The 24,198-nt window shown below is 42.0% G+C and overlaps 1 protein-coding gene across 1 annotated transcript in view; it reads left to right on the forward strand.

Annotated features, from left to right (window-relative positions):
- The first annotated feature begins 392 nt into the window (after window positions 1–392).
- LOC143710818 (phospholipid-transporting ATPase ABCA1) overlaps window positions 393–24,198 on the forward strand; it is a 272,481-nt gene continuing 248,675 nt past the window's right edge. The window contains exon 1 of the mRNA XM_077202050.1: window positions 393–593. The gene's annotated coding sequence lies outside the window, so the exon portion shown is untranslated. The remainder of the gene's footprint in view (window positions 594–24,198) is intronic.

Here is a 24,198-nt window from a genome sequence, read left to right on the forward strand (position 1 = left end):
CATGTTAAAAAAAAATATTAAAAAAACATATACATATATTTGATTGACAGCCTTAATTAAGAGTTGTGCAGATTAATTTATCTTTCACGATCACAGGCCTTTCACCCTCAGATTCGTTTTACTGCTGCTGTAAAACTCATCAGCTGATACACGCTATTTTCTGTTCTCGGTCTTAGCTGATTATTAACTCGCCACACTTGAATCTGATTCATTCTGAAATGCAAAAATGGCACACAAAATTATATCACAAACACAACACATTTGATTACAGAAGTGCAGCTGTTTACATGGGTGTGTTCTGTCTTGTGTAACACACACCGTCTCACCTGTATCCATAGACACAGAGCTCATTTGCAGTTTATTGCTTGGGGAGTTACGTAGGCCAAGAGACAGAGAGAGAGAGAGACAGGTATATTAGAGAAAGAGTGTAAGAAACAGACCGTCTGTATCAGGTCAGTTGGTTGATTTGGTTGTTTGTGTGTGTGTGACTGGTTGAATTGTTAACAGTGTAGAATAAGTGCAGGTGTTTGGATCGTACTGGACACATTAATGATGACGAGCTGACGGTGACATCTACTCCAGTTAAAACACAGGTGAGTGTTTGCTAATGTTTTTGAGCATGATTGTGCTGTTCTACAGGCAACACAATTGAAATGACATGTAATTTTACTGAACTCATAGAAAACGGCCAATGTATTTGTTATACACTAAAAAAAATCATGGATTTTTGTCATGGAGTGTAAAAAGTACAGAGTAATTGGGTTACACTTTATTTCCATAGTCCATTCATACTTTCTTCTAAATATAATTAACTTGTTGACATTAAAGTTTTTGCTCACTAGCCACTGTGGCTAGCGGTTTTCCAAAGTTACATATTATGTGTCAAACTAAACAACATAATATGTTGATTCAGATGATGCACATTCTGTTATTTACATTCATTAACCTGATCAAAAATCAGTAATTAAGTACAATTGTAGATATTTTCATGTGGTGTGATCCTCCCTGTGAAATAAAGAAGCATATCAAACTGACGAATGTGGATAGAATAACTTTAAAAATGTTGTCATTAACTCAAATGACTGGGCATAATTTTAAAAGTAATTTAAAATTTAAAAGGGCAATTCTACTTTGTCATTAATTATTGAGTCACAATATCTGATGCTAATTGGCCAATCTCGTGGGGATCCTCATTGTTAATGTTGCTAATCAGGACCCCAACAGGAAGTAATTAAGACATTTTCAAGCTTTGAAGTGAAGAAGAGCGAGAGTTTTACCTCCTACAGTTAATTAAACTTAATGTTTATGGGTAACTGCTTCCATCTTCATTTATTCAGTCATGTGTTGTGATACCTCCACATAATGGGACATGATTAATATGCATATAATAAGTGAAAGCTATTACTATCTGTGTAGATGAGGCATATGAGTTGAAATGTTGGAAGCAATGTGTCAAAATAGCTTGAAATGTACTGCGATGTGACTTGTAAACTCCTCTAAAAGAACAGCATTTCTGTAATCTTACTATTGTTTTTATGTTTGCAGATTTAATGAGCTCATATTCATTGAGAGACTACATGAAATATAAGTACTTCTAAAATTCACAGCACAACCAATGAGTGACCTTATACAAATACATATTCTTATCCTAAAATCTGAGCTCATGCAAAAACTCGGTTCTCTCTGACCAAAAGAAATAGTTGAAAGTCGAACTCATTCAACTTTTTTTAGACATCTACATTTGCCCATTATAAAAGTGTTTTCTCAGTGGACACTTTGATGTTTGCTTGCTTTGCATTCAGCAATACATCGAGAGATTATGCAAAAATATGAAAAGTGTTCATTTCATAACAGGAGATCGTCTGACTGAAAGTACTGCTTCAAAGAGTTATACAATATATAGGTGATGACCTTCATACATTTAAATGTGGCTTAAAGAAATAGTTCAGCCAGAAATATTCTCTCACTTTCATGTTGTTTCAACGGTGTTATTTTCTTTCTTTTGCAAACTTCAAAATGAGATGTCAGGCACAATGCTTCGCTTTTCACGCTTGTTTTCGATAAATGAAGCCTTTAGAAGCGTTCCTTGCACAAAACCACCATATGACTTCAGAAGACATGCAATACATGCAGACTAATTTAATGCAGCTTTTTGGAGCTTGGCAGTATAAATCAACCTCTGCTTTTCTTGTATGCAAAACAGAATCCTGAATGTTCTGCCTTAGGTCTCTTTATTTTTCAAGAGGAAAAAGGTGAAAGTATATTTTCATATTTTGCGGCCACTGCAGGACAATGAGTGAGACTGTATTTCTGTATGCAGGTAATGACTGTAGTTTATTTTTCTGATGATTGCACTGCCAAAACCTAAAAAGATCTGGTGACCAGTGGTGGTTTCATACAGGGTGTGCAATCAGTCACCTACTGATTTTTTTTATATTTTTTATATACAGTATTAAACCTTGATGTATGCAGGCATTACATCTACAACACATTCTCTTCAAAAGCTTTCGCTAAATGTCATGCTGCATTAAAAACTATTTTGGAGTAAAATGGGAAACAATTGACTAAATATAGCTTGCATACCAAATGGGTGATCATGGAATATTAATCAATCAACAATACTAACAGGTTTTTGGTTGGATAACTTTAGCTTTAATAAGCTGTCTGAAGCCAAATATTAACATAAAGTCAGGCTTAATTAACATAGTGAAAAAGAAGTACACTTTAGCATACTTTTAAAAAGAGTACTTATTATGAGCATAATATACTCTAAGTGAATATACTTAAGATCAAACTGAATTTAATGTTTTTGGTCACTGCATGCTAATTGCAACTAAATGAAAATGCATTTAATTTAAATTTAAGCAATAATGCAATTAGCTGACCTTAAAGATGAAAGATATGTAATTTCATAATCACTTCTATTTTCTTTGAAATATGGTCTGAATGTACTGACAAGCATGTATGGTCAACTAAAATAAAATATTAGTTTACGTATTTTGAATACTTGAGATTAAACAGTTTTTTGACATTGAGGAAGTTAAATACTTCAGCTTTACCCTTTTGATAAAGATGTATATATATACTGTATATACATCTTTATCAAAAGGGTAAAGCTGAAGTATTTAACTTTCTCAATGTCAAAAAACTGTTTAATATGCACAGCAAGGGCGTAGGTTTAGGGGGGGACGCTGGGTACTAGTCCCAATCAATATTTTGAGATGACAAATTTGTCCCCACCAATATTTAGCAAGCTCCTTTGAACTGCTAGTTTGATATTTGCGCTGCATTTGGATCGATTCCAACGGCCAGGACGACGACAGTACAAGATACGCCGTAATTTGATTGGCGGCGGGTTATCTGACGGGCAGGCTACACGCGCGGGCCGGGACTACTTTTTGTGCTTGCACTCACTGGCAGCGAGCGGGTGGTTTATGCGTGTGTGTGCGCGTGACGACGCCGATGGTAAGTTACCAGGGCTGTCTCTCTGCCTGCCATATACAAAGGCCAGAGTAAAACATTTTAATATTCCGTTTTTTGCCCCTTTTTGTACTTTGTAGATCAGCTATGTCACCCAAGAAGAAGAAAGGGGACATACGAAGCTTTTTCATAAAGCAGAGTGTAAGTAGGCAAAAATAACTAGCCACACAAATAACTAGCAGTAGCAGTGACTGACCAGGCTTTCAAATGCAGATTCTACTGTGGAAAATAGTATTAACTGGTGATCCTGGTTACCCAGGATATTGTTACAGTTAAACCTAGCTTCTGCAATCTTTCAAGGTTAGGAGCATTAATTAGGGGTGTGCAGCACGGATAGACTCATAGAAGTTGCGCTATCATGATAGAATGCTACGAAGTCACTGAATGTTAATTAGCCTACCTTAACTTAGAATCTTGCAGTCATAAACTGGGAATAAACATTTTTCGTCCCCGTCCCCGTCCCTGTCCCCACCAAAGCTGAGACCAAACCTACGCCCATGATGCACAGACAGGATTAAATCTTATACAATCTTGTTATTGGCAGTGATTGGTTCAGGTTTGTGGTACCGGAGGGCAAAACTAAACATTCCATTTTACATGCTGCCACTGTCAGTCAGAGCCCAGAGTGTATTTGAGAGATTCCAGTGCAGACTAATAAAAGTGCAAGAAGAGTCCAGTGTGAGAGTGAAAAAGTCCAGCGCTGAAGGGCTCAATGTGTGGCAGTTGTTTGGTATTAGAGTTCAGGCGGTCTTGATGGCTTTAAGGAAAAAGCATCCCACTGGTGTGAAACCTGATGCTCCGGTATCATTTGTCTGATGGTAGCAGTGAGAGAAGTGTGTGGATTGGGTGACTGGAGTCTCTGGTGCTTCATGCCAAGCTTGAGGCCATTGTTGGGGTGAATGTTGTAGTCCACATTCAGCATTGTCACACATTGAAAAAAGAAAAAGGGTGTGGAAACTATTTCACTCATAAATGGCTTGTAAATTTACAAAGAAACGGCAAATAACATTAATTAATATATACATGATATACATGAATGAGCTGTTCTATCAAACCTATACATTGTAAAAAAAAATATTCCATTAAATTGACAGTAGGAAAAAAAAACAGCTATGGTCGCCAGATATGCATGGTGAAATATACTGTGTCAATGTTTCTGCTATTCAGGGATGGGATATTTGTGCCTGACGTATGGCTGTATGGGTCCGAGAACGTTGCCAGCTGTGGTGGGAAAAATGCGCGTTCTTTACAGAAAATGAATGGTTCTGCAACTTTCGGGTGCGAAGGCAAACATTTCAGGATATTTGGGATGTCCTTCGCACTCAGTTGTATCGCAAAACCACACAGCTACGTGTAGCAATGGACTACTTGCTCAACGTTCTAGTTAGTACTTATCGGGAGTTTCCGGTTAGAGTGTTCAGCGCAACTACATACATGAGAATGCAGAATATCACTATGTTTTATGCTGCCAATTGAATAAAACAATTAATAATCTCTCTGTATTAATTATCTAATCATAACGTACACAGCGTAGAGGAGAATGACAGTCAACTACTTTGAATATTATAGCATTCTGGGCTTAAACATGTAAATAGTGAAAAGATTGACATTGAAAAATGACACAGTAAAATATTTATTCCAAATAAATAAATGTTCGTGGTCCGTACTGATGTTATTCATCTGTTCTCATACACTTCAGCGTCGCGGTCACTAGTTTAGACGAACACTGACTCTCTGTGGTGAAATAATGGCGCATTTTTAACACCCGCTGCTTTCTCAGATTGGCTTGGGTTGGATTAAAATGTAATGTTCCGATAAATTTGGAAAATCCAAATACATTAAACATCAGAATATACCTTCTCCTGTCAATAAAAATTGCCAAATTGTTTAATCTTATTGCGGACAATCATTTTAGGTGGCGTTTGTTCAACTCATTGACCACAGTATATTGAAAGTAAGCATAACCGGAAATAAATGAGACTATTTCCAAACGGAAGTGTTTCACGAAGCTTAGTGCAAGTGGTCCATTCCTGTAGAGAGGAGGGGGAATAATGATAGTGGGCGGGGTTTTGAGTGACATCCTCCTGTGAATGCAGACACGATGGCTGGATTGCGTTTACATTATACTGAGATCCGATCACAGTGCGTCCTTGCCTACCTCCAAACCTGGACTCGCTGATCGGATATCATTCCGATCAGTAGTGCGTTTACACTTGTCTTTTCAATGTGTAGTGTGGACAACATCCGGATACAGGTCACATGTTAATGCCAAGTGTAAACACAGCCTTTCTAAGAAACTTTCCAAGTTTCTTGTCTCCAAATCAGTTTATTCTTGAATAGTCCCTTGTTAGTTCCCTTAGTAACTAATTATATTCGCCTGTCATTTGTTCCCTCATTTTTCCCTGTGTAATTAAACCCTTAGTTTCCACTGTTCTTTTTTCTGTGTCGTCCGAATTTTATGTTGTTGTTAGTTCTTCTGTGTATTTTGGTTCTGGATCATTCCATTAAAGGCTACTTTTGTCATATTCTCTTGAATCGTGAGCTTCACTGCAGCAACGAGTGACAATAACCATATATTTCATTAAGTGATCTAATAATAATATAGTTATCTACATGGACTACTCTGGAAAAATGTGACATTTTGGGTAGAAAGATCGAAATAGATTTTTCTTGTAAAATATACTCCAATTATCTGAGTCAGACTGCATCGTAAGTGGCCTGTTAAAATAAAATAAAATATGGCCAATACTTGTATAGATGGTGTAAAGTGTCATTCACACAAAGAAAAACATCATCAGGATCACACATGACACTACAATAATGCAACAAACATTATCTAAATAACAGAAAATGTAACACAAAACACCTAAATATACATTACTGATATATTTATATAAAAATATGTGTAACACAGGGACTTCTGGGAATGTCATTCCGCTTATGCATCAACCGTCCCGGGTTAGGTATGTAACCCTAGTTCCCTGAAGGAACGAGACGCTGCGTGAAACGCTGCGGGAATGCCTCTTGCGTTGTGCGTCATGAAGCACGTATGGAATCAGCCCAATGGCGAGACGGAACGTCACGAGTGACGTCATCGACCAGGAAACTATAAAGCACACCCCTGAACACAATGGCGACAGCTTCTGGAAAAAGTCTGAAGCAAGTCGATCAAGGGAATGCCGGGAGTATTTCAACGACACGCAGCGTCTCGTTCCTTCAGGGAACTAGGGTTACATACGTAACCCGGGACGTTCCCTTTCAGGAACGTCGAGCTGCGTGAAACGCTGCGTGAACACTAATACCCACGTCGCCATAAGAGCAAGTGACCGACTGTGTGAATCAAAGATTAAATTCAGCCGAGAGCACCTGCGCCCCAGGGGTGGAGCTGAGGTCTAGGTCATAAAACCTGACGAAAGTATGTGGTGAGGACCAGCCTGCCGCATCACAAACGTCCTGGAGGGAGACTCCTGACAATAAGGCTTTGGAAGCCGCCATACTCCTGGTAGAGTGAGCTCGGACAGCCAAAGGTGAAGGCTGACCAACCGACTCATAGGCAAGTGAGATGGCCTCAACCACCCACTTGCTCATCCTCTGCTTAGACACTGGGGACCCCTTCTTAGGTGGTCCAAAACAAACGAACAGCTGTTCTGATTTTCTCCACAGGGCAGCTCTGTGGACGTAAGCATCTAAAGTTTTTCCTGGTCAGATGATGTAAAAGGAGGAGGACAGAAGGCTTGCAGAACTACAGGTCTGGCCACATTGGTAGGAACCTTAGGGACATAACCTGGCCTGGGGTGGAGAAAAGCCTTCACCATCCCAGGTGAAAACTCCAAACACGAAGGAGCAACCGAGAGAGCCTGAATATCTCCGATTCTCTTAAGAGAAGAAATGGCAAGGAGAAAAATAGTCTTCAAAGTAATAAACTTATCAGCAACTTCTTCAATAGGCTCAAAGGGAGCTAGGGAAAGACCTTCTAGGGCGATAGCTAAGTCCCATGCTGGCACCCTCGTGCGGACTACAGGCCTCAGCCTCAAAGTACCACGAAGAAAGCGAGTTATAAATGGGTGTCTCCCCAGAGAGACTCCACTGAAAGGGACATGGTAAGCAGCAAGTGCCGCCACATACACCTTTAGTGTGGAGGGGGATAGCCCTGAGGAGAAACGCTCCTGCAGGAACTCCAGCACTGCACCCACTGGGCAGTTAACTGGGTCCAACAGGTGTTCTCCACACCAAGAAGTGAAGAGCCTCCACTTCAAGGCATATAACCTCCTCGTGGAATGAGCTCTGGAATGAAGGATGGTCTCAACAACCTCGGTTGAGAGACAAGCCCCTACGAGCTGGGCCCCCTCAGAGGCCAAGCCCATAGCTTCCACAACTCTGGGCGGGGGTGAAGTATCAACCCGCTCGCCTGAGAGAGAAGGTCCCTCCTGATCGGAATCTCCAGAGGAGAGCCGTCTAGAAGAGACACTAGGTCCGTGAACCATACTCGGGCCGGCCAAAACGGGGCTACCAATAATAGACTGACCCCGTCCCGGCGAACCCTCTCCAGAACTCCTGGGAGCAGAGCAATCGGGGGAAAGGCGTACGGGCGTGACCTCGGCCACGCCTGCACCAGAGCGTCCAACCCCAGCGGGGCTGGATGACTGAGAGAAAACCACAGTGGACAGTGTGATGTCTCCCTGGACGCAAATAGGTCTACCTCGGCACGACCATACTGCATCCAAAGGAGCTCCACCACCTCGGGGTGGAGTCTCCATTCCCCGGGCCTCGGCCCCTGCCTCGACAGGATGTCCGCTCCCCGATTTAAATACCCCGGGAGATTAATCGCCCTAAATGAGAGAAGCTTCCCCTGGGATCCGGCGAGCCAGATTGTATAACGGGCGAGAGCGCAGACCCCCCTGATGGTTTATGTAAGAGACCACCGATGTGTTGTCGGACCGGACAAGAACATGATGACCTCTCAGGTCTGGCAGGAAGTGCTTCAGAGCCTGAAACACTGCCAACATCTCTAGACAATTTATATGCCAAAATCGATGATGGTCCTGCCACAGACCCTGGGCTGGGCGACCACTCATGATCGCCCCCCAGCCTGTGAGGGAAGCATCTGTCGTTAGCGTTACACGACGACAAAGAGCTCCCAACACAGGTCCCTGGGACAGAAACCAAGGATCCCTCCACATGACCAGAGCACGGAGACAACTCCGTGTAACTTTGATCACGCGGAGGGGGTTTCCCCTCGGGGAGAACCCCTTGGTCCTGAGCCACCACTGTAATGGTCTCATGTACAGCAGGCCGCAGGGTATAACCCTGGACGCTGCTGCCATCAGACCCAGCAGTCTCTGGAACTGCTTTACAGTGAGCAACTGGCCTAGCTTTACTCTTTTTACAGCTGAGAGAATCGAAGCGATGCGGGCAGGCGACAGGCGAGCCCGCATTGCCACAGAATCCCATAGTACCCCCAGAAAAGATGTTATCTGTGATGGAGATATGTGTGCGAGGACGACATCTCAATGCCGAGCCGCTTGCTGCTGCGATTGAGCGCTAGGCCAAACGGAAGAACACGATATTGGTACGCTTCGCCCCCGAAAGCGAACCTCAGGAACTTCCTGTGTTGCGGAAGGATGGAGATGTGGAAGTATGCGTCCTTCAGATCTATCGTGACAAACCAGTCCTCGGACCTGATTTGTGACATGATTTGCTTTAGCGTAAGCATCTTGAATTTGAGCTTGGCTACAGTACGATTTAATAGGCGCAGATCTAAAATTGGACGCAACCCCCCATCCTTCTTTGGAACGATGAAATATCGGCTGTAATAACCTGACTCCTCGCTGGGAGGAGGAACCCGTTCTATAGCCTCCTTTTGAAGGAGCGTTTTCACCTCTTGTTCCATTACCAGAGCCTGCTCGGGGCCCACCACGGTGGGCAGGACCCCGTTGAATCGAGGAGGAGGAGATCTGAACTGAATGGCATAACCCCTTTCTATCGAATGCAGAACCCACTGAGATATTTTTGGAAGACTTTTCCACTCTGCCAGAAAATCTACTAAGGGTACCAGCCTCTCGAGGCTGGCCTCTGGAATATTTTGAGCAGCAGACACAGCGCCCTGTAACGGCGCACCAGCAGGGGACAACTGGTCTGACTGCTCTAAACCCCTCCTCAGAGGGGGCGAGCGTCCCTCGGGAAAGCGCTCGCTGGGCCCGTCTGCGCCCCGACACGAAGGCGGGGTTGGCAGAAGGGACCCCTGAGGGCACCGTGAGAGAACGGGCACCGTCTGAAGCGGTGAACATCTCCCTCTCACGGTGGGGACCACCCTCAGCATCCTGACACCAGTGGCGTCAGGACTTCTTAGACGAAGCCTTCCTAGCCATAATGACTGTCCTCAGATCAGTCTTACCACTAGAAGGCTTCGCCTGAGACTGTCGCGTCTGTTCCCACTGTTTAGAAGGGGGGCCACGAGACGCGACACTCTGCCTTTGTTGCGCCCTATGTGAGGAGCTAATCGACGGCTTGGTCTGCCCTCGCCCAGCAGACCCTGGGACATGAACTTAAAGTGGGAGAAATTTTTGAAAAGCTGCAGCTTGTTTCTTTTCTTCCTGAAATTTATCTATGACCGTGTTTACCGCGTCACCGAATAAACCAGATGGAGAAAGTGGAGCATCCAAAAGAAAAGCTTTCTCTTTATCCTTCATATCAGACAGATTAAGCCACAAGTGTCTCTCTGCGGCCACCAGGGCTGCCATAGAACGGCCCATTAGTTTAGCCGATTCCCTGGTGGCACGCAGAGATAAATCTGCTGCCTGACGCAGTTCTCGAACCACGTCAGTGCTGACCTCCTCACTCTCACTCATATCTTTTAAAAGATCGGCTTGGTATGCCTGCAATATTGACATTGTGTGCAGACACGCCGAAGCCTGACCAGCCGCCGAATACGCCTTACCATCCAGAGCCGAAGTATTTCTGAGAGGCTTGGTGGGTAAAGCTGGTGCCTAAAGAGACGAGGAAGACTCAGCAGAAAGATGGCTAGCTAGGGTCTCCTCCGCCTTGGGCATCGCCCCATAACCATATAACTTAGCCCCCGATATATTAGAATATGAGGAAGTCTGGGGGCTAAACACACGATAAGAGGCGGGTCTCTTCCACGACCTCGACACCTCGGTGTGGAGATCGGGAAGAAACGGAAGGCACCGGCGTGGAGGCTGAACGCGGGAAGGCAAAAATCGTTCGTCAAGCTTGCTTTTAGAAACATATTCCTGCCTAACAGCTGGCCACTCAATGCTTAGTTTTGACACAGCACGAGTGAGCACCTCCATAAGCTCCTCGTGTTCAGGGGAATGAGGTGACGAGTCCTCAACATCCCCTGCCTCAATACTGACAACATCCAGCTCCTCAGAACTGGATAGCTGCAGTACAGGTGCCTCAGCCTGGGGGGAAGAAACCGCAATGCATGCTTCCACACCCGGAACTGAGGCACTGGAACTGGCAGGTAAAGGCTGAGATAAGGCAGAGCTCGTCTCAAACCCCGCTGACAGATCCATTTGCGATCCCCACGACAGGTGCCGCCGCTCTGCCTCGACAGAAGCGGGACCCGAACCATGGGGAGCGCGAACCGAACCACTCTCCTCGAAGAGTGATCGGCGGGAGCGGAGCGTTCTTAATGGAAAACGCTCGCAATGCTCACAATCAGCCCCCTCGAGAGCTGACTGGGCATGCTGCACTCCCAAACAAACAACACACAGATCGTGTGTATCCCCACCCGTGAGAAAACGAGTACGGGGGGAACACAATTTCTGTATTGCTGCTCGCTCGTCATACTGATATATGTGAATATATATATATATAGTTTTTTTAAGTGAAAAACTCCTGCCTAGCAATCACTAAGAACAGACAAAAACACAGGGACAGATTCACACACAGAGCGCTTGCTGAAGACAACGAAGCTGTCGCCATTGTGTTCAGGGGTGTGCTTTATAGTTTCCTGGTCGATGACGTCACTCGTGACGTTCCGTCTCGCCATTGGGCTGATTCCATACGTGCTTCATGGCGCACAACGCAAGAGGCGTTCCCGCAGCGTTTCACGCAGCTCGACGTTCCTGAAAGGGAACTACGCCTTTGTTATTGTAACAGGTCATTGTCACAAGTTGTAAGAGGTCACAGGTTACTGTTATTTCCCCTAGCGGCGAATTTTTTTTTACATATTGTAGCTTTAATTATATGGATTTTTATGTGCAAAACCCATAGTATTTTACTATAAAATTACATATAATGTATTGTTTTCATTGTATATGGTATGATAACTTACATTTTTCTGCACAAATTACAATATTTTTTTACAGTGTATTTATGGAGTTGTTTAGAGTTGTCTAGAGTTATTTCCATTTGTACTCTTTTCTGTATAGCAAAATCATCATACAAATAAATTTTTCGATGGTCTTCAATGTCCACGATGTATAAATCTGAAAAGAACTTTCCTAGTGAGACACTTTAATATCCCATTCACATTTTAATCTCTGAAAAATATATTCCCGGCCTTTCATTGTATGCAAATGCTGCCGATCCCATAACGGCCTCAATTTGCTCTCTGACCTTTTTTCTACGACTCGTTCACACACCTTCCACTTGTGCGTTTTTCGGTAATTGGCCTCTAAAATTAGAGGTGTGTGTGTGTGTGTGTGTGTGTGTGTGTGTGTGTGTGTGTGTGTGTGTGTGTGTGTGTGTGTGTGTGTGTGTGTGTGTGTGTGTAAAGCCCCATTCCCCACAGAAATAAATTCTGTGGTTGAGATGGAATGGAAAAGCAATGACAGACAGTGATTCATAAATAGGAAATTACTCCCTGCATATTTCATACAAGGTTCCTGTGTTGGTCATTTTTCCTGCACGATGTTCTGGCTGATGCCTGATGAAATATTTACTGTAACTAGAGACAATTACTAGAGAAAGACAGAGCCAGTGCTCCCATAGAAGCACTGTAACCTCTTTCTGGGTCACAAACAGAAAAAGGATGCCCTCACCTTAGTAGGCAATCCATATTCTAGAATGACATAAGTTTGTTTTCACAGATGTTGCCATTTTTCCCAAGATGTTCAAGGAGAATTGTTTAAAAATTGAAGATGGTGGGGACACATTGTGCACTTGTTCCAACAGGCAGCCTGGAGTTTCAATGAACAAATTTGTAGTCTTGTTAAATGAAAGTGTAGTGTGAAATTAAACATGAAACTATTTCCCGTCTGGGTACTTTAAAGCAGAACATGTCCCCTGAAGAATTTGTTCCGTAGAGCAAATGATACGTCCTCTGAAAAGAAATATATAATATCATATATTCCCATAACAGGAGACGCACTCTAGAAATGGAAATGTCCTTCGCCAAAGGACAATGTGTCACATGAAGAGGAGTAATTGTTCTGACAACTGAATATGCACCCTAACAGAAAGAGTATGACCTTTGAAGAGCAAGAGTAAGTTATCTGTCTAATGGTTAAAGATCTAGGGTAGTAACCCAAAAAGTTGTGGGTTCAAATCCTGGAAGCGATGATTCATGACCTGGAGAGTAACCGAGTTCCCTTGCCGCCATTGTGTCCTTGATCAAGGCACTTAACCTCAGGTTGCTCCATTGGGACTGTCCCCATAATAATTGTACAGTAAGTCACTTTGGAAAAGACAAATAGCTAATTAACTTAGATGTATTCCGTAAGGGCAGACAGATCTCTCATAACTTCTCTTAACCTGCCCACAGTAACAATCTCTGTGTCATTTAACATTTTCTCACCCAACTTAATTTCTCACCCAACTACATTGAATGTTAAAAATATTACATACACAAGATAATCTATTTCATTCTGTTATATTAGTTTTCCTCATATATTATACATACTTTGCATTTTAACTGCAGATATAGTATGGACAGTGAGATTAGACAAGTAAGGCCTATGAAATAACCTATGAAATGATGAAAATATGAACATCCTAAACATTTTACTGTATGGGCAAACAAGACCTATAAATGTAATGTGATGGCACAAACAGCATTTACACTCTGTACTGTATCTCATATTTTCCTAGAGTCTTGTATCCTTAAACATGGTCATATGGATGGGAATATGCATATTGAAATAATATACAGATGAGGATATGCATTATAAAACTATACTGTAAACCCTAATAAGTTGTCAGAACTAAAAAAAACTCCAATATTAAGTAAGTAAAACTGTAATTTTATATTACAATTTTATATTACACAGGCATGTCATTTGTTCATCATATTAACTCAAATATTTTAAAATTAGCGGCTAATTAACAATAGCAGACTTTCATATGCTAATACAGGTCCTTCTCAAAAAATTTGCATATTGTGATGAAGTTCATTATTTTCCATAATGTAATGATAAAAATTAAACTTTCATATATTTTAGATTCATTGCACACCAACTGAAATATTTCAGGTCTTTTATTGTTTTAATACTGATGATTTTGGCATATAGCTCATAAAAAACCCAAATTTCCTATCTCAAAAAATTAGCATATCATGAAAAGGGTCTCTAAACGAGCTATTAACCTAATCATCTGAATCAACTAATTAACTCTAAACACCTGCAAAAGATTCCTGAGGCTTTTAAAAACTCCCAGCCTGTTTCATTACTCAAAACCGCAATCATGGGTAAGACTGCCGACCTGACTGCTGTCCAGAAGGCCATCATTGACACCCTCAAGCAAGAGGGTAAGACACAGAAAGAAATTTCTGAACAAATAGGCTGTTCCCAGAGTGCTGTATCAAGGCACCTCAGTGGGAAGTCTGTGGGAAGGAAAAAGTGTGGCAAAAAATGCTGCACAACGAGAAGAGGTGACCGGACCCTGAGGAAGATTGTTGAGAAGGACCGATTCCAGACCTTCGGGGACCTGCGGAAGCAGTGGACTGAGTCTGGAGTAGAAACATCCAGAGCCACCGTGTACAGGCGTGTGCAGGAAATGGGCTACAGGTGCCGCATTCCCCAGGTCAAGCCACTTTTGAACCAGAAACAGCGGCAGAAGCGCCTGACCGGGGCTACAGAGAAGCAGCACTGGACTGTTGCTCAGTGGTTCAAAGCACTTTTTTCGGATGAAAGCAAATGTTGCATGTCATTCGGAAATCAAGGTGCCAGAGTCTGGAGGAAGACTGGGGAGAAGGAAATGCAAAAATGCCTGAAGTCCAGTGTCAAGTCCCCACAGTCAGTGATGGTCTGGGGTGCCATGTCAGCTGCTGGTGTTGGTCCACTGTGTTTTATCAAGGGCAGCATCAATGCAGCTAGCTATCAGGAGATTTTGGAGCACTTCATGCTTCCATCTGCTGAAAAGCTTTATGGAGATGAAGATTTTTTTTTTCAGCACGACCTGGCACCTGCTCACAGTGCCAAAACAGGTTTACTGACCACGGTATTACTGTGCTCAATTGGCCTGCCAACTCTCCTGAGCTGAACCCCATAGAGAATCTGTGTGATATTGTGAAGAGAAAGTTGAGAGACGCAAGACCCAACACTCTGGATGAGCTTAAGGCCGCTATCGAAGCATCCTGGTCCTCCATAACACCTCAGCAGTGCCACAGGCTGATTGCCTCCATGCCACGCCGCATTGAAGCAGTCATTTCTGCAAAAGGATTCCCGACCAAGTATTGAGTGCATAACTGAACATAATTATTTGAAGGTTGACTTTTTTGTATTAAAAACACTTATTTTATTGGTCGGATGAAATATGCTAATTTTTTGAGATAGGAATTTTGGGTTTTCATGAGCTGTATGCCAAAATCATCAGTATTAAAACAATAAAAGACCTGAAATATTTCAGTTGGTGTGCAATGAATCCAAAATATATGAAAGTTTAATTTTTATCATTACATTATGGAAAATAATGAACTTTATCACAATATGCTAATTTTTTTAGAAGGACCTGTATAATAATCAAAAGGATTATCACTATACATTTTCATGTAAACAGCATGCCATGTATATGTAATGTAGTCGTATATGTTTATGATCAGACAAATGAGACCTCGGAAGTATGATTAGACCATTGAGATCCAATCAGTGAGATCAGACCAGTGAGACCACAGCAGTGTGATCAGACCATTGAGATCAGACAAATGAGACCTCAGCAGTGAGATTAGATCATTGAGATCAGACCAGTGAGACCACAGCAGTGTGATCAGACCGTTGAGATCAGATCAGTGAGATCAGACAAATGAGACCTCAGCAGTGTGATTAGACCATTGAGATCAGACCATTGAGATCCAGTCAGTGAGATCAGACCAGTGAGACCACAGCAGTGGGATCAGACCACTGAGATCCTATCAATGAGATCAGACCAGTGAGACAACAGCAGTAGGATCAGACCATTAAGATCAGATCATATCAGTAAGATCAGACCAGTGAAACCACAATAGTGAGATCAGACCATTGAGGTTGGACCACTGACATTAGGCCATTAAGACCAGACCAGTGAGATCAGAACTAAGTAAGTGAGATCAAACCAATGAATCTGATCTCACCCTTTATGCAAGTATTAGATAGTCCTCTCCAGAATGCGGCTGCTCATCTTTTAACAGGAACACACAAGCAAGAACACATTTATCTTATATTGTCCTCCCTTCATTGGCTTCCTTTCATTTTAGGATTGAATTTAAGATTTGACTGCTCGTGTTTAAATATTTAAGTGGGCTAGCTCCAAAAGACTTCTGATTTAATACAACCACCTGCCCCATCAAGAGTAGGCCTACTTTTGCTTTGACTTGTTCCAAGAGCAAAGATGACGAACAGAGGAGACTTTGCCTTTGCAGTTGCAGCCCTGAAACTTTGGAATAATTTGCCTCTAAATGTTAGGCAGGCCCAAAAAGATTTAAATCTTATTTTTATTCTATGACGTTTAACTCGGTATGAGAGCTGTCATATGTTTTTTTTTTTTTTATCATGTGTGTTTATTTGTTTTAAGGTATTGTACAGCACTTTCGTATGCACAAGTAGTTTTTATTAAATGTGCTTTGTAATACATTTGACTTTGAAATCAGACAATTAAGACCAGACCATTGAGATCAGATAAGACTATACCAAAGTTATGATTAAGTTAGTATACAGTAGGCAGTTTATAATGTCCTATTTTATGTAACAAAGACAATAAAAGCTCCTCCTAACTAGAGTCATGAACTCTACTGAACTCTCTCTTATCTAGAAAACTGTCTTCCTGGAAGAGCGTATGTTTGAGGATAATTGTGTGCTCATTTCCAGAGAAGGATAGGTGACCTTGTCACCCACCTTTCCCAATAGTACCAATTAAATCCAGGTTTATTATTTTGCTTTGCTAAAGACACTCAGGTCCCATGGTACACACACACACACACACACACACACACACAGAGAGAGAGAGAGAGAGAGAGACAAACACCTGTTCTGTAAAGAGCTCTTCAGTGCGTTAGGAGGTAGATAACCACTTAACTGTTGCTTTTAACAACTGTTTCCAATGTGAAGCGGTGAATGCTTGTTAGGGTGACTGACGAACATGACTCCATGTGGTGTGAAGATGTGGACACTGTAGAGTGTGAATGTGTAACTGATTGTTGTTTAGATAGGGGGAGAGTTATTATGTGAACACTAACCCCAGAGGGTTTCCTGTATGTCTGCACATATTTGCTTTTTGAAAGGACATCAAAACCAGCACATACTGTATAGGTTACTGTCCTGTGGGAATTGAACACAGTGTGTTTTAGCCATATATTTTGTCTTTCGACTAATATGTCCTTTAGACACTCAATATCTTGTCACTGCATATTTATTAGTTTTAGTCCATTTTTATTTTAACTGAAATGGCATGGCATTATTAGTTAAATGTGCACTGTGCAATATTGACAGCTAGCGGTTGAAATGTATGCTGCAGTCCAAATAAAAAAATATTGGAAAGACTTGTTTCAATCGTCCTCAGACTCAATGCTCACTTGGGTTGCCAGATTTAGGACATGCACCAGGAATGAACGCAATTGACAATGGAAAGCAACAAGCCGTTTGCTAGCTTCTATTGCTGTAATACCCTGTGTTGTCCATCAACTGGCAACCGGGTGTCGAAATATCGGGTAAATTGGCGGTGTAATCTTAGGATGGCATGTACAGGAAGGCAATACAAGCATTGCTACCTTTCTGTTCTTATTTACAACTGCGCAAAATATAGCAGCATAAATGCAGCCTGTGTCTGTCTACTCACGCTACTGTGTATTCCTCATTAGCTGAGTCATTCCACAAAACCGTTATGATACACTTTTTAAGTGTATTTTATCTATTGGGTCACCAAAATCTATTTTTAAAAGCTTTTTGTATCAATTGAAATGTCTCCTTTAATAAAGTTTAAAAATAATAATGACATTTTATCTTCATATTAGAAATTATCTTGTTTTTTCAGTTGGCACCACCTACTTTGTCATGTCCCTCATGGCCTTCTATGAAAGTATACTTGGGATATAAATAATACAATTAGAAAAAAGTCCATACATTTAGCCATTTCCCTGAAAATATATCTGTGCTTTTTTGCTGGTAATGTTTTTTTTTCTAATTAAATTCATGATTATTAAATAAAATCACATTAAAGTTCCGTACCTCAGTAACCTCTCAACCCGTTACACAAATCATTCTCCCCCTTAAAAATAATTAACAGGTCCTTATGTGACATCAATAACAGGAATTAACATCATTAAAGACTTCTGGACAACATTGTGTGCAGAGAAATCACAAATGAGATCTCTTTAATATCTCAATATTTTCTCTTAGGTGTCAATGAGATTAAATGGAAATGTGAGAGACTATTGTTACCACCTTCTTTTATAACTATAACTTACTTAGAATTGTGATATTGTGGTTGTCAAGCTCAATGACTCAACCCTGTTACATTAAATAAAGATATAAATATATTACTTGTGTAAATTATCGTTGTTATTTCAACAATATACATGATTTCTTAATAGCATGCATGCCATGTGCTGTCCTGTTATTTACTACATGTAGAGCAGCAGCCATTTTGAGCAAAAACACACACATCACAACCATGTCACACTCAACCCCGTTACTTCTTTGCCATGAAGCACCCGCACATGCAAAAAAAAAAAAAAAAAAAGCACAAACACACGCTCGCACACAAAAAAACACACATCAAAAAGCACACAAGTTATTTGTTCCCTGCGTGACAACGCTTTGGGAACGCCCCTGCGTGAGTGCGTCACGAAGCACGTATGAAATCAGTCCAATGGCGGGACGGAACGTCATAGGCGGGTGACGTCATCGACCAGGAAACTATATAAGCACCCCAAAACACAGCTTCTGAGTCTTCAGCAAGCGCTCTGTGTGTGAATATATCAGTCTGTGTCTCAAAGTGTTTTTGTCTGTCCTTAGAAGTTGCTAGGCAGGAGTTTTTCACATATAAAAAAAACGATAAAAGAGACGATACACACACACACATATATATATATATATATATATATATATATATATATATATATATCCAGAGATTTTTGCCATCTCGCGCTGCACCTCCGCGCCGGTGTCTGCCGTTCTTTCCTGATCTCCACACCAAGGTGTCGAGATCATGGAAAAAGCCGGTTTCCTCCAGAATATTTACACAACAAACATCTGTCTATTCAAATATTTCTGAGGCTAAAACTTATGGTTACGGGGCGATGCCTAAGGTTGAGGAAGTGTTGGCGAGCCACCTTTCTCCGGTCTCGGCATCCTCCTTTAAGACACAGACGTTGCCCACCAAACCACTGAGAAACACCTCGGCTTTGGTGGGCAAAGCTTACTCGGCGGCTGGTCAGGCAGCATCCTGTTTGCACACTATGTCCATTCTTCAAGCTTATCAAGCTGATTTGTTAAAAGACATTAGTGAGGGGGAGGAAATGAGTGCTGATGTGTTGAGGGAATTTACGTCAGGCAGCCGATCTCTCTTTCCGTGCCACCAAGGAAACGGCCAGATCAGTAGGCCGTTCTATGGCAGCCCTGGTGGCAACGGAGAGGCACTTATGGTTAAATTTATCGAACATGAAGGAGAAAGAGAAGTCCTTCCTTCTGGACGCCCCGCTGTGCACCGCTGGCCTCTTCGGTGACTCACTCTTCGGTGACTCAGGCGGCGGCGCTCCAGAAGTTCCTTCCCCTCAGGGTGCATGCCGTCCAGTAGCTCCTCGCATAGGGCACAACAGAAAAGGAGCGTCGCGTCTCGCTTTAAAGGGGTTCTGCCCACAGTGGTGGGCCCCGAGCAGGCTCTGGTTATGGAATAAGAGGTGAAAACTCTTTTGTTGAAGGAGGCTATAGAACGAGTTCTTCCTCCCAGCAACAAGTCAGGTCATTTCAGCCGATATTTCATCGTTCCAAAGAAGGATGGGGGGTTACGTCCGATTTTAGATCTGCGCCTGTTAAATCGCTCAGTAGGGAAGCTCAAATTCAAAATGCTTCCATATTTCCATCCTTCCACAACACAGAAAGTTCCTGAGGTTCGCTTTCGGGGGCAAAGCGTACCAATATCGGGTTCTTCCCTTCGGCCTAGCACTGTCTCCCTGAACTTTCACGAAATGCATGGATGCAGCTCTGGCTCCGCTGCGACTCCAGGGCATCCGCATTTTAAATTATATCGACGATAGGTTGATTCTAGCTCAATCGGAGCAGCAGGCGATTCGGCATCGAGATGTTGTGCTGGCCCATATCAAGAAGTTGGGGTTGAGGCTCAACGCCAAGAAGAGTGTGCTTTCTCCATTACAGAGGACCACTTTTCTGGGTGTGGTTTGGGATTCGACGACGTTGCAGGCACGTCTGTCTCCTGCTCGTATAGCTTCGATTCTCTTAGCCATCAAACAGGCAAAGCTAGGCCAGTCACTTACTGTAAAAGAGTATCAGAGAATTCTGGGTCTGATGGCAGCGGCGTCCAACGTTATACCTTGCGGCCTGTTGTACATGAGAGCGCTGCAGTGGTGGCTCAGGGCCAAGGGGTTCTCCCCGAGGGGAAACCCGCTCCGCATGATCAGGGTCACGCGACGGTGTCAAGTCAAGTCATCCTCATTTATATAGCGCTTTTAACAATGTAGATTGTTTCAAAGCAGCTTTACAGAGATAAACATATAATTTAAGGTAACAGAGATTGGTTTGGTTTTATAGTGGTTCTTGAAAAATATTTTTTCCAGCTAAAGTTAGTTTTGATTGCTTCTCTTCCGTCTAAATGATCATTTGTTATTAAATTAGGGGACGCTAAGACGACACCGTTCTCTCTAAACAGATTTTAAACGTGAACCTGTGATAGACGCTGATGGCTTTCACATGCGCATTAAGAATTGATTCTATTGTTATGTGCGTTTGAATATATGTGCACAGGTTTGTAATTCCTTACAAACCATGCCTAAACAAGCTACTTGTCTTGTCTATAGATTTTGATGCAGAATTTTATTTTATCTTATCACTTTGGGTAGGTACGCAAACCGAAAAATTCCACAACGCTTTATCTGTAGAGTGGTATAGGGATCCTCCATAGGTAGAGACTAGTTGGCACTTCAGCACTGCATTGTCATCAGGTCCAGGCGAAAGTCCTTCGTCAGATCTGGAAACGGCCTGGATCCGGCAGGCTGCGGGAAAACTTCGGGATGAACAAAGACACTAAAATTAGTGTAGATGCCATTCTTCTTATGCTGTAACGAGTACATCAGGATTTAAGGGAAGTGTTCCCAGTTCCGGCTGACCTAATCTAAGCAGCCTAATATTGAATTATAGAAGTCTATAGAGTGTTATGTGAATGCTAGGTCAAAGAGATGTGTTTTTAGTCTAGCTTTGAACTGACAGACTGTGTCTGCTTCCCGGACAATGTTAGGAAGATTGTTCCAAAGTTTTGGTGCTAAATAGGAAAAGGATCTACCGCCAGCAGACGATTTATATATTCTAGGTATTATCAACTGGCTGGAGTTTTGAGATCGCAATAGACGTGAAGGACTATAATGCGTTAAGAGCTCGCTCAAGTACTGGGGAGCTAAACCATTTAGTGCTTTGTAAGTAATCAGCAATATTTTAAAATTGATACGATGTTTAATAGGAAGCCAATGCAGTGTTGACAGAACCGGGCTAATATGGTCGTACTTCCTGGTTCTGGTAAGAACTCTAGCGGCTGCGTTTTGAACTAGCTGTAGTTTGTTTATTAAGCGTGCAGGGCAACCACCCAGTAGAGCATTACAATAATCTAGCCTTGATGTCATGAACGCATGAACTAGTTGTTCCGCATTTGTCAATGAGAGCATATGACGTAATTTAGATATATTTTTAAGATGGAAAAATGCGGTTTTACAGACACTAGACACGTGACTTTCAAATGAAAGATTGGTATCAAAGAGCACACCCAGGTTCCTAACTGACGACAAAGACTTAACAGAGCAGCCATCAAGTGTTAGACTGTATTCTAGGTTATTACGTGTGGAAGTTTTTTGTCCAATAATTAGAATCTCTGTTTTTCAGAATTTAGTAGTAGGAAATTTCTAGTCATCCAATTTTTGATATCAACTATGCATTCCGATAATTTTGTGAATTGGTGAGTTTCGTTAGGTTTGGAAGAAATATAGAGCTGAGTATCATCAGCATAACAGTGAAGGCTAATTCCATGTTTCCTAACGATATCTCCTAAAGGTAGCATGTACAGAGTGAACAGCAGCGGTCCTAGTACTGAGCCTTGTGGTACGCCATACTGAACTTGTGATCAATAAGACATCTCTTCATTTACTGCTACAAACTGATAGCGGTCAGATAAATATGATTTAAACCATGCTAATGCAATTCCACTAATGCCAACATAGTTTTCTAGTCTATTTAAGAGAATGTTGTGGTCAGTGGTGTCAAATGCAGCACTAAGATCAAGTAACACTAATAGAGAGATACAACCACGATCGGATGATAAGAGCAAATCATTTGTGACTCTAATGAGAGCTGTCTTAGTGCTATGGTGCGGTCTAAATCCTGACTGGAAATCCTCGTAGATACTATTTCTTTCAAGAAAGGAACACAGTTGTGAGGATACTGCCTTTTCTAGTATCTTTGACAGAAAAGGTAGATTTGAGATCGGCCTGTAATTGACTAATTCTGTAGAATCAAGTTGCGTTTTTTTAACAAGCGGTTTAATCATAGCCAGCTTAAAGGTTTTTGGTACGTATCCTAGAGACAAATACAAATTAATGATGTTAAGAAGAGGATCTATGACTTTTGGAAGCATCTCTTTCAGTAGTTTAGTCGGTATAGGGTCTAATATACATGTTGTCGATTTACATGAATTAACGAGTTTGCAAAATTCTTCCTCTCCTATGGCAACAAATGAATCAAATTCTACCTCAGGGAGACTATAATGCACTCCCTGATGTGATGCTGTAGTAGACGGTTGCATAGTTATAATTTTGTCCCTATTATTATCAATCTTATAAGTGAAGAAGTTCATAAAGTCATTACTGCTGTGTTTCTTGGAAACTTCTGGGCTTGAAGCTTTCTTTTCCGTTAGTGTAGCCACTTTTTCAAATAAATACCTTGGATTATGTTTATTTTCTTTTAACAGGGTTGAAAAATAAGCAGATCTAGCAGCTTTTAAAGCCTCTCTGTAAGCAAACGAGCTCTCCTTCCATGAAATCCGAAATACCTCTAGTTTTGTTTTCTTACAGTTGCGCTCCATTTTTCTGGCTCCTCTCTTAAGGGCCCGGGTGTGCTCGTTGTACCACGGCGTTGGACTATTTTCTTTAATCTTCTTTAAGCGCAACGAAGCAACTGTGTCTAAAGTGCTGGAAAGGAGATAGTTAAAATTTTCTGTTGCAATATCAAGTTCTTCTAAGCTATCTGGGATGCTGAGATGATGAAACTGATTAGGAAGATTATTGATAAAGCAATCTTTAGTGGCAGAAGTGATAGGTCTAACATACTTGTAACACGGAGTTGGCTTTGCAGCCTTGGCTAAATGTAATTTGCATGAGACTAGATAATGATCTGAGATGTCGTCGCTCTGCTGCAGAATTTCAACAAAATCAACATTGATTCCATGTGATAATATTAGATCTAGAGTATGATTACGACAATGAGTAGGTCCTGACACGTGTTGTCTAACTCCAATAGAGTTAAGAATGTCTTTAAATGCCAATCCCATTGCATCTTTTCCATTATCTACATGTCTATTAAAATCACCAACAATTAGGACTTTATCTGCAGTCATGTCACGAAACTGCTCCGAGACACGAAGGTGGAGAATCCAAATGCAGTTTTATTGAGGGGTAATCCAAAACAGGCAAGGTCAAACACAGGCAGGCAGTCCGTACAAACAAACACACAAAGCAGGCAGGGGTCAGAGGCAAAATAGTAATCCAAAACAGGCAAGAAATCCAAAAAGACCAAGAGACAAGAAAACGGGGAGAATGCTCAGAATTGCAGTGTGACACTAAAACAAGACTTCGCGGTGAATGAATGAATGAACCTGGTATAAATAGACAGACTAACAGAATGAGACACAGGTGAATGCAATCAGTGAATGAGGTACAGGTGAATGTGATCAGTGATGGTAAGTCCGGGCAGTGAGTTATGGGAAATGTAGTTTGTGAGTGATAATAGTCTAATCTGGAGTGCCCTCTGGTGGCTCTCAAGGGCACTCCAGCTGGTGACCGTTACATAGCCCCCCCTTTAAGGAGCGGATTCCAGACGCTCCTCAAATTGTCCAGGAGGGAGGTGGAGC

The sequence above is a fragment of the Siphateles boraxobius genome, unplaced genomic scaffold, assembly GCF_051911475.1.
Source record: "Siphateles boraxobius isolate OS27281-9 unplaced genomic scaffold, OSU_SipBor_1 48, whole genome shotgun sequence".
Taxonomy (NCBI): domain Eukaryota; kingdom Metazoa; phylum Chordata; class Actinopteri; order Cypriniformes; family Leuciscidae; genus Siphateles; species Siphateles boraxobius.